The sequence below is a fragment of the Balaenoptera acutorostrata genome, chromosome 6 (genome assembly GCF_949987535.1).
Source record: "Balaenoptera acutorostrata chromosome 6, mBalAcu1.1, whole genome shotgun sequence".
NCBI classification, from domain to species: Eukaryota; Metazoa; Chordata; class Mammalia; order Artiodactyla; family Balaenopteridae; genus Balaenoptera; species Balaenoptera acutorostrata.
This window is the reverse complement of record NC_080069.1, coordinates 54,655,443-54,666,754: the sequence shown is the minus strand read 5'-3', so window position 1 is coordinate 54,666,754 and position 11,312 is coordinate 54,655,443. Positions and strand designations below refer to the sequence as shown.

The 11,312-nt window shown below is 41.4% G+C and overlaps 1 long non-coding RNA gene and 1 pseudogene across 1 annotated transcript; both read left to right on the top strand.

Moving 5' to 3' along the window:
* The first annotated feature begins 3,719 nt into the window (after positions 1 to 3,719).
* On the top strand, positions 3,720 to 5,664 carry LOC103011623 (heterogeneous nuclear ribonucleoprotein U-like protein 2; annotated as a pseudogene).
* A 2,420-nt stretch (positions 5,665 to 8,084) lies between these two features.
* LOC103008631 (uncharacterized) lies at positions 8,085 to 9,296 on the top strand. Its single transcript, XR_450509.2, has 3 exons — positions 8,085 to 8,234; positions 8,514 to 8,632; positions 8,949 to 9,296. It is a non-coding gene; the product is annotated as an uncharacterized LOC103008631 (long non-coding RNA).
* The last annotated feature ends 2,016 nt before the right edge of the window (positions 9,297 to 11,312 follow it).

Below are 11,312 nucleotides of genomic sequence, written 5' to 3'. Positions count from 1 at the left end.
AGACCACGGTTTTCCTAGTCATTCGGGTTTAAAATTTAGGAGTCATCATTAAGTCTCCCCATCCAATCTAATTCTATTGATAGAATTATTCTGTTGAGATCACTAGCATTCCACTTCTGTTCCTTATACCCAGAACCCGGGTAAAGGAGACACAAAAAGAGCTCCTTTTTACTTGCCAAAGAACAAACCCAGAAACAAACAAAAAACCTTTCAAATCAAGAAGTTAGGGAATTCTACCTTGTTTTCCAAGGAATCAGTGCAGAGGGAGCTTATGAGAGAACATTTTGAGTAGGAAGTGCATTTCTCCCTTTTCCTTGGCAGGGCCTTAGGGCAGGTCCTCTTCAGGTTCTGCCAGCATTACCAAGGCAGACTTCACCAGCCTCCCTGCCCCCAGTTTCTCCTCCTTCTACCCAGACTACCATACATTAGTTGAAGCCTGCTGGAAGTTTTTTTTTTTTTTTAATTTTATTTATTTATTTATTTATGGCTGTGTTGGGTCTTCGTTTCTGTGCGAGGGGTTTCTCTAGTTGCGGCAAGCGGGGGCCACTCTTCATCGCGGTGCCTGGGCCTCTCACTGTCGCGGCCTCTCTTGTTGCGGAGCACAGGCTCCAGACGCTTAGGCTCAGTAATTGTGACTCATGGGCCTAGTTGCTCCGCGGCATGTGGGATCTTCCCAGACCAGGGCTCGAACCCGTGTCCCCTGCATTGGCAGGCAGATTCTCAACCACTGCGCCACCAGGGAAGCCCCTGGAAGTATTTCTTAAAACACAGTCCTGATCCAGCCATTTTTTTCTGGTCAAAATTCTTTGTGGTTCTCTGTTGCCTGCTACAGTCATATCTCATCTTGCCTCTAAGCCGATCATACGCTGACATCTCATACCACCCTATCCCCCACCAATTACAGCAACTCACCATTCCATGACCACACCAGGCATTTTCTGATCATCATGTGTACCTATGTGAAACTTTTCTCCTCCTTTGAATTTCTCTTCTACTTCTTCCCCTTCAGCCCAAAGTTCTACTCATTCTTTAAAGCCCTTCCCAGAGCTTCTTCTGGGAGATACACTGGTCTAATGGATGTCTATGATGGCACTTACTTACCTTAAGATATTTTTACTGGGGTTCCTGCCTACTCAACTAAATTGTGAATTCCCAGAGGGCGCTACCTCTTACTTACAGTAAGAATTTGACATACTTTAACTTCTATGAACAAAGTCTCTTTTGCCAAAACTACATGATTCTTGGGAGCATTGAATAGGAAAATGTATAGATGAGAATGTATAAAAGTACTTAGTACAGTGCTTGACATGATAGGTATCCAAAAATGTCAATTATCTACTTGTACAGGAAAAGTCAGAGGTCGGGATAGTTCAAGTAACTCAAAATTAACATGTTCTTGCCTTTAGAAGGAACTTTAACACTATTTGAATATGTCAGTGTTGTTTTCCTTGGGAAAATGTTTAAATTTGTTTTCATCCCTAGGAACACCATTTGGGAAACTAAAGCCTTGAAATATATTTCATGGCAGTAGCAGATTAGCTCAAGATTTTTTTTAAACCATACATAAAATGTAATAAGCTACACTATTTCACAATGATCTTCAGAGAAATTAAATCCAGTGGTTGAATATCCTGAGTTTGGACATTTAACCATCCATCTATCCATCATCCTGTTCCTGCATTTTTTCCCTCCCATTCCTTGGCAATCTCATTTTTGAATGCCAATACTTCATGTGATATTCACTGAGAGCAGAGATTCTGGAAAAGTGCCCCATTGCCCCCTTCTTCTTCCATTACCTACAAAGGGCACTATAAGGAAACAGTTATACTCTGATAACTTTCAATTCTAGATTTCCTTTTTATTTCAACCACCTGGAATTTTCAGGGATCACAACCTCTCTTTCTTCCCACTCCCAATCCCATAGCACAGTTTGGAAATTACACAAGCTGCTAGATCCATACATAACCCTAGCGATTATGTAGTCCAATCTTATTGTTTCACAGGCACCAAAACTCTAGTTAAAGCTAGGCTGAGATCTCTTTCCACAGCATTGTGCAAAATTTCAGCTGTATTTGCCCAGTTATCTTATCTTACTTGGGCATTAATCATAAATAGTCATGTATTGTAATCTTTGCCTGGACACGCTCTCAGCCTCTATTACCACTCTTTTCCAGCTGATCCAAAGCATTGCTTTTACTTCTCTGCTAGAACTTTAACTATTCATCCTTTAAATGTCTTCCCCCTTTGCGACTCCATTTAGAAGACCAAACCCTGGACTTCTTGGTCATCATTATTCCCCAATCTATCCTCTGTCTTATTGCAAGACAAATGTGTTTAAGTGTGTAATTGGTTCATTCAGCCATGCAGGCGCCATTATAAAATCTCTTAGTTCACATGATTATATTATTGATTATAAGCTATATGTGTTTTACAGTGCTTTCTATGAGTTCTCTCACTTAATCCTCAGAGCAACCATATGAGGTGGGTGGGAACTGTCTTTTTTTTTTTTTTTTTAAAGGGAGGAGATATGGGGATATATGTATACATTTAATGCAAATTAAAACCACAATGAGATATCATTACACACCTATGAGAATGGCCAAAATTAAAGAGACCCACCATATCAAGGCTGAGAGGGAACTCAATCCATCCCTTTGCAGCCTTCCTACAACCAGCCCAAATCTCCTAAGCCAAAAGGATGCCTCTAGCAGGCTAGGAGGAAAGTGACATACAAAGAAATGCAAAAGAGAAAGTCACATTAGTATAATTCCAAACTGTTATTCCTGTTATATACAGTTAAGGTTTTATTTAAATTCACATACAATTTTCATTTCTATTTATTCTTGTTCCATGCCATTGTCTATGATTACTGAAAACTGCTTTTCTTAGAATAATTCATTTTACAAACTACTTAGAGGAGTCACCCACAGAAAAACAACTTAATATGGTAATTTTTGAGATCAGATTTAGTTTTATAATGATGGAAACATTATTTGGGTCACAAATATAAATACTTTCAAGATCATTTTTATATTGATCTCTTTAGATAAAATTATTTTTGTTTCCATTATATCCAAATCACTTTAAAGGCAGGGTTGCTTTTTGATAGTCTAAGGTAAGAGATTTTAAAAATGAATTAGGCTTTAAAAATTTAAGACTTTTTGACTGTATCATATGTACACAGAGTCAAGAAACAAAACGGCAACATCTTTTGTCATCATTTTTTGAATAAAGAAATTACAAAACAGGGCTTCCCTGGTGGCGCAGTGGTTGAGAATCTGCCTGCTAATGCAGGAGACACGGGTTCGAGCCCTGGTCTGGGAAGATCCCATATGCCACGGAGCAGCTGGGCCCGTGAGCCACAACTACTGAGCCTGCGCGTCTGGAGCCTGTGCCCCGCAACGGGAGGGGCCGCGATAGTGAAAGGCCCGCGCACCGCGATGAAGAGTGGCCCCCACTTGCCGCAACTAGAGAAAGCCCTCGCACGAACCGAAGACCCAACACAGCCAAAAATAAAAATAAATAAATAAATAAATAAAGTAGCTATTAAAAAAAAAAAAAAGCTTAAAAAAAATTTAAAAAAAGAAATTACAAAACAAAAGAGATAAAGTCAAAATAAACAATCTAAACACTTATTAATTCATCTAAAAATTATTGAATTTTACTGGATGCCTAAGTAGATGAGCATAGGTCATATTGTGCATTTATGTAGCTTAATAATGGTAGGAAATGCTGATTCCAAAGGAAAACTGACCAGAAAGATTCCTTCCTTGAAAAATGAATTTCGGAAAAACAAAGGTCTTTCTTCTCAGATTATTTTATTCCATATTGCCTTCTCAATGTTGGCTATTCTGTTAGTTGAGGGGGATTAGATAAGAAGATCATAGAGATCTCCATGATCTGGTTCTGATATTCTATAAACTCACAATTTATTCTGTATCTCAAATACATATTTTCTATAAATGCTGTCCCTAGAAAAGCCATCAGCTGTAAGTGATGTCAATGTTCGTACTTCTTTATTCATGCATTGGTTTGATACTTTCATTTTGCTGCTTGTGTATACTTTCCACAGAATTAGTGTTTGTTTATCAAAATATATTGTGCTTGACCTTGTGCTGTGTGAGCTCTTATTGGCTGTTTGGGAGACTGGATGAATTTAAAGACAAAAAGACACATTCTCCATCCTGAAGGTGTTTCTAAACCTCAAGGTATTTTAAAAAAAAATTTTTTATTGAAATATAGTTGATTTACAATGTTGTGTTAACTTCTGCTGTACAGCAGTGACTCAGATATACACATTCTTTTTTATATTCTTTTCCATTATGGTTTATCCCAATATATTGAATATAGTTCCCTGTGCTATACAATAGAACCTTGTTGTTTATCCATGTTACGTGTAATAGTTTGCATCTGCTAATCCCAAACTCCCTCAAGGTGTTTTTAAATGGCTGGTGTTTTTGTTGTTGTTGTTGTTGTTTTAACTATGCTCAGAAACAGAAAGAAACAGTTTCAGGGAGCAAGGAATTTTCAGTCAGAAGACCCGGGTTCAAGTCTCGATTTCACTTCTGTGTGATGAAGAGACAAAAGATGAGGAAGAGGATCAGACTCTTGTGAACCCGGACGCGTATACCTCGGATCTCCATTTTCAGGTGAGCAAAGACCGCTATGGAGGGCAGCCACTTTTCTCAGAGAAGTTCCCCACGCTTTGGTCTGGGGCAAGAAGTACTTATGGAGTGACAAAGGGGAAAGTCTGCTTTGAGGTCAAGGTAACCCAGAATCTCCCAATGCAAGAAGGCTGCACAGAGGTTTCTCTCCTTCGAGTTGGATGGTCTGTTGATTTTTCCCATCCACAGCTTGGTGAGGATGGATTCTCTTACGGTTTCAATGGACGAGGACTCAAGGCAGAGAATGGGCAGTTTGAGGAATTTGGCCAGACTTTTGGGGAGAATGATGTCATTGGCTGCTTTGCTAATTTTGAGGCTGAAGAAGTAGAACTTTCCTTTTCCAAGAATGGAGAAGACCTTGGTGTGGCATTCCGTATCAACAAGGAATCCCTGGCTGACCGGCCCCTCCTACCCCATGTCTTCTGCAAAAATTGTGTTGTAGAATTAAATTTTGGTTAGAAGGAGGAGCCCTTCTTCCCACCGCCGGAAGAGTTTGTGTTCATCCATGCCGTGCCTGTGCAGGAGCGCGTGCGCACTGCAGTCCCCCCCAAGACCATAGACGAGTGTGAGGTGATTCTGATGGTGGGACTGCCTGCATCTGGAAAGACCCAGGGGGACTGAAATACGCAAAAGAAAACCCTGAGAAAAGATACAGTATCCTGGGAGCTGAGACTGTGCTCAATCAAATGAGGATGAAGGGGCTCGAGGAGCCACAGATGGACCCCAAAAGCCGAGACCTTTTAGTTCAGCAAGCCTCCCAGTGCCTTAGTAAGCTGTTCCAGATTGCTTCCCGGACAAAGAAGAACTTCATTCTTGATCAGTGTAACGTGTACAGCTCTGGCCAATGGCGGAAGCTATTGCCGTTCAAGACTTTCTCTCGGAAAGTGGTGGTGGTCGTCCCTGGAAAAAGAGGCTGCAGCTGAGGAAGGAAGTGGAGGGAGATGATGTGCCTGAGTCTATAATGCTGGAGATGAAAGGTGGGCTAAACTCTACAAGTTAGGGGTCCTGTCCTTGGTCCATGCACACCTCACTAGAGCCTCTTAGCACCTGGAGGATTCTCCACATGTAAAGTGTAAATCTGTGGAATAAATTAATGGGTGTGATCACTTGAAGATTAATGAATGAGCAGAGTGAATGGTTAAAAAAAAAAAAAACTACCAAGAGATGTTTCTGAGGACACATACAGCTTTTGATGTATACACAGGAGAGATGTGAACTCTTCATTTAGCAACAGAACTTTTGAAAGGTGGAAGCGCTAAGAGATCACAAAAACCAAATGGCTACTCCCAGGGGTACCATTTCTGAGGAGTGAACTTTTCTGAGAAGCTCTTTCTCTCTTCACTCAACAGGATCAGTAAGATGCATTGGCTCTCTTAGCGTAGTGAGAGAGATGAACAAAGAGAAAACTGATTGTGGGAATAGGGGAGACCACAGACTGTGGGAGAAGTTCACAATTGAAGGGAGGCCACCACTGGCCATGAGATGATCTGAGTCAGTGTGTGGTCACTGAGCCATGAGAACCAAGGTGACTGTATTCCTTTCCTAGGGCCGTAACAAAGTACCACAAACTAGGTGACTTAAAACAACAGAAATGTTTTGTCTCACAGTTCTGGGGGCTAGAAATCCAGAATCGAAGTGTTGGCAGGACCATGATCTATCTGAAGACTGTAGAGAAGGCTCCTTCCTTACCTCCTCCTAACTTCTGGTGGCTCCTGGCAATCCTTGCCTTGTAGGTACATCGCTCCACTCTCTGCCTCCACCTTCACATGGCCTGCTTCTCTGTGTGTCTGTGTCCAAATTTCCCTGAATAAAGTGATATTGAGAATGTGGCCCCAAGCCTCACATAGACTTGAAGACAACACTGAATGAATACACATCAGTGATTTATTATTTATCATTGCTGGGCTTAGGTGGAGAGCAGGAAGTCTAAGAAGGGGGAGGACTTTCTGTACCTGTCAGTGTGTCAGGTCTGGTAGGAGTGCATCTCAGGAAGTCCTGCCCCACCTTTCTCCCTTTCCCTCACTTCTCCTTATCTGCCATCATCTTTATCCCAATGCTTTCCTTTGTTCTCCTTCTCCCATGAAATCACGTGTAATGTCCAGAATAGACGGAAGGCATGCTCAGGATTGGGATGATGGCTAGGGTGGAAGGTGTGTTCCTGTCCCAGATTAAGTTTAGGACTTATTGAGAACAGAAATTGCCAATTTTGTCATCATGGTCACAATCTTCTTTTATCAGCTGATAGCCCTACTATCAGCTTCCTTCTGCATTGTGAGGTTATCATAAAGATCATTTAAGATAACTATTTTCTCTGTCAAATGAAGCAGTTGGAAGATTACCCTTTGAAGAAAGTTATAAAAATACTAAATTTGGGGAGACCTTCAAGGTGGTGGAGGAGTAAGACGTGGAGATCACCTTCCTCCCCACAAATACATCAGAAATATATCTACATGTGGAACAACTCCTACAGAACACCTATTCCTACAGAACGCTGGCAGAAGACCTCAGACTTCCCAAAAGGCAAGAAACTCCCCCACGTACCTGGGTAGGGCAAAAGAAAAAAGAAAAAACAGAGACAAAACAATAGGGACGGGACCTGTACCTCTGGGACGGAGCTGTGAAGGAGGAAAAGTTTCCACGCACTAGGAAGCCCCTTGACTGGCGGACACAGTGGGTGGCGGAGGGGGAAAGCTTCAGAGCCACGGAGGAGAGCACAGCCACAGGCGTGCAGAGGGCAAAGCGGAGAGGTTCCCGCACAGAGGCTCGGCGCCGAGCAGCACTCACCAGCCCGAGAGGCTTGTCTGCTCACCCGCCGGGGCGGGCGGGGCTGGGAGCTGAGGCTCGGGCTTCGCTCGGATCCCAGGGAGAGGACTGGGGCTGGCAGCGTGAATACAGCCTGAAGGGGTTAGCGCACCACAGCTAGCCGGGAGGGAGTCCGGGAAAAAGTATGGAGCTGCCGAAGAGGCAAGAGACAATTGTTTTGGGGTGCCCGAGGAGAGGGGATTCAGAGCACCGCCTAAATGAGCTCCAGAGACGGGCGCGAGCCACGGCTATCAGCGCGGACCCCAGAGACGGGCATGAGACGCTAAGGCTGTTGCTGCCACCACCAAGAAGCCTGTGTGCGAGCACAGGTCACTATCCACACCTCCCCTCCCAGGAACCTGTGCAGCCCGCCACTGCCAGCGTCCTGTGATCCGGGGACAACTTCGCCGGGAGAACGCACGGTGCGCCTCAGGCTGCTGCAACGTCACGCCGGCCTCTGCCGCCGCAGGCTCGCCCCGCCTCCTCCGTACCGCTCCCTCCCCCCGCCTGAGTGAGCCAGAGCCCCCGAAGCAGCTGCTCCTTTAACCGCGTCCTGTCTGGGTAAAGAACAGACGCCCTCAGGTGACCTACACGCAGAGGCAGGGCCAAATCCAAAGCTGAACCCCGGGAGCTGTGCGAACAAAGAAGAGAAAGGGAAATTTCTCTCAGGAGCAGCAGATTAAATCTCCACAATCAACTTGATGTACCTGCATCTGTGGAATACCTGAATAGACAACAAATCATTCCAAAATCGAGGCAGTGGACTTTGTATGATTTTGTCTGTGTAGATTTTCTTTTACCATTTGTCCTAGTGTTCTATCTGTCCGTTTTTTTTTTCTTCTTAGTATAGTTTTTAGCGCTTCTTATCATTGGTGGATTTGTTTTTTGCTTTGGTTGCTCTCTTCTTTCTTTCTTTTCTTTTTACTTTTTACTTTTTTATTTTTAATAATTTAAAAAAATTTTTAATAACTTTATTTTCTTTCCTTCCTTTCTTTCTTCCTTCCTTCCTTCCTTCTTTCCTTCCTTCCTTGCTTCCTTCCTTCCTAGACATGGACAGATAAAATAATTTGCAAGGCTGAAAATTCAGGGGTAGTGATTTGCAATCAAACTTCTAATTGTGGTCTTGGGGACATACGAAGGTTCATCTTTACGGAAGAGGAGCCCAAGTGAGTGAGATGGCCATATCTTTCAAGTGGTTGTAAGAGGCCACAAATGTAAACAGAAAACCTTTATCTCAAATACAAAATGACATCAGGATCCTAAACTAAGCAGTCCTAACTACAGGGCAAGTCAGCACCTGCTTCACCATGAATGAAAGGGGAACTTCCATCTCTTTGTATTTTTACTGTCTACCCTCCACAGTAATGTGGTACGTGTGCCTGCCTTTGCTTAGCTAGCAGTGGAAAACCACTTCCCCTCTCTGTGGCCTTGAAAATGACGACCACATGTTGTTCCAGTCTTTTCTCTCCGTTTTTTTTTCAGGTCTTAACTCATGATTGCCTTCTGGGTTTCCGTGATGGTGAGGGAATGTTTTCAATTGAAACAAGAGTTCCTGCCAAAACGAAAGAACATGAAAACATGATTCTTCATCACATATTTGGTAAATCCCCTGCTCTCCATTTGAAAATCAGAATTTGGGGGTTAAATTACAAGAGCACTTTCAAGTGCTGCTTTTTAAAAAAAACTGTCTATCTAAAATCACAGGCAATCTTTGTATGAGCGTGAGTATTAAGACTGTTTAAATGCGATTTATTGAGGAATACTTTTGAATGGAACCATTTCTTTCTCCATTAAAGAATGTACTGAAATAAACACTGTAATTAAATCATCGTTAAACTATTATGAAATGAGCTGATTTCATTAGAGCATTCTAAGTTGTGGTTGCTGGTACACATTTTAAAACAAATCCTTTTTACTAATGATAAGAAAAGATGACTCTCAAGTTCTTACGTGTTAAGGATTCCTTTGATGGTACCAGGAAATTCTAATCTTAGAATAACTTATTTTTTCCATCAATTCCTTCATTCCTGCTTATCATCAACATGAAAGTCGGCTTGTATTTAACATAATGGAGACATGTGTGCTAATGAAAACTTTAGCTTTCCTCTTTTCAGTCTTATGTATTTTCTTTTTACTAAGGCTTAATCTGTGTTTGAGTAGAGGTGAGTAGCCGATGTAGCCAATGGTAACAATAGCTAACATTTGTCTGGCACTTCCTGTGTATAAGGAATTGTGCTAGGGACTTACATATAATATCTCATACCTTAAATCTTAGAGATAGATCATTTCATTAGCCCATTTTTAATTTATTTTTTTAATTGAAGCATAGTTGATTTATAATGTTGTATTAGTTTCTGGTGTACAGCAAAGTGATGCAGCTATACACATTTATATACATATTCTTTTTCATATTCTTTTCCATTATGGTTTATTACAGGATATTGAATATAGTTCCCTGTGCTATTCAGTAGGACCTTGTTGTTTATCTATCTTATATATAGTAGCTTGTATCTGCTAATCCCAAACTCCTCATTTATCCCTCTCCCCGCTTTCCCCTTTGATAACCACAAGTTTGTTTTCTATGTCTGTGACTCTGTTTCTGTTTCATAAAGAAGTTCATTTGTCTCATATTTTAGACTCCACATATAAGTGATATCATATCATTAGCCCATTTTTAAATTGATGAAGCTGAACCTCAGAGAGATTAAGAAATTTGTCCAAAGTCACATAATTTATGTGCTGACATAAATATAAGGATTGCTATATAGATATCCTTATATTTGTTTTAATCCAGACTTTTTGCTTTAAACCTATTAAAAAACAGCACGAAAAGTCCTTTACATTCAATTATAATTTTAAAGAGAGGTGGAAACCAGGTAAAATGGGAAATCTTTGAGTGATAGAACTAAAATTCATAGGCTCAAGCGGCTTCTGTTTGCTTCACCAGATAGGGAACCTAGTCATGGGTGTCAAGAAGGACTCATCTCCATTCTCTGCACTTCAGCCACTCTCTCATAGCTCTGTGACTACTGTTATTATCTTGCCTTCTAGCTGTCTTCTCCAATGAGACTGAGCTCCCCAAGGGCAGGCACGGTGTCTTGAATGTCTTGCATATGACAAGCTGTCCAATTCACATGTATAGAATGAATAGTGAATAAAGAAATGTGCAGGAAGTTAAGGATGCTCAGTTGTCCCTCATAAGAATGTGTACTAAATACAGTCCCCATCTCCCTGTTAAGAAATGAAGAATTACTAAATAAAACCATTGTCTGAGCCTATTAAAGTTTTGCATATCTTTGAATCTTGCCTCTGCTACTTATTAACGCCTTGACTTAGAGTAAACTATTAAAGTTTTTAGTACTCAGATCTCTAATCTACTCTTTGGAGAGCCTATTTTTTGGAATTAAAATGCTGTATTGAGAAAGATGTGATATATGTAGAAGGTATTAAAACTAGATGGTTAGTTATTTTGGCCAGGAGGGAAATAATATTACAATTAGTTAAGGATCATTGTTTTGGAGCACCTGCAAACTTTGATACTGCATGATCAGACCTGGGGAAAAATCTACGAAAATATATTTTCTCCTATTTTGGTCAGTTAATGGTGGGCAAGGTTACTGATAGGCCATCCTCTATTGGAGGCAAAATGTGTTTCACACACAACCAGGTAGGTTACCACTTAGTGTCACAGCCAGGTGCATTTGGACAATGGGTTCCACCGGGGCAGTGTTCTCCAAGTTGATCAATGACAGCAGTTTATTAAGATCAACAAATCAGAGTTGCAAATTGTTCTCCCACTGCTTCCCTCCACTACTATTTTCTCTGAGTTATTACCATTTATCACTT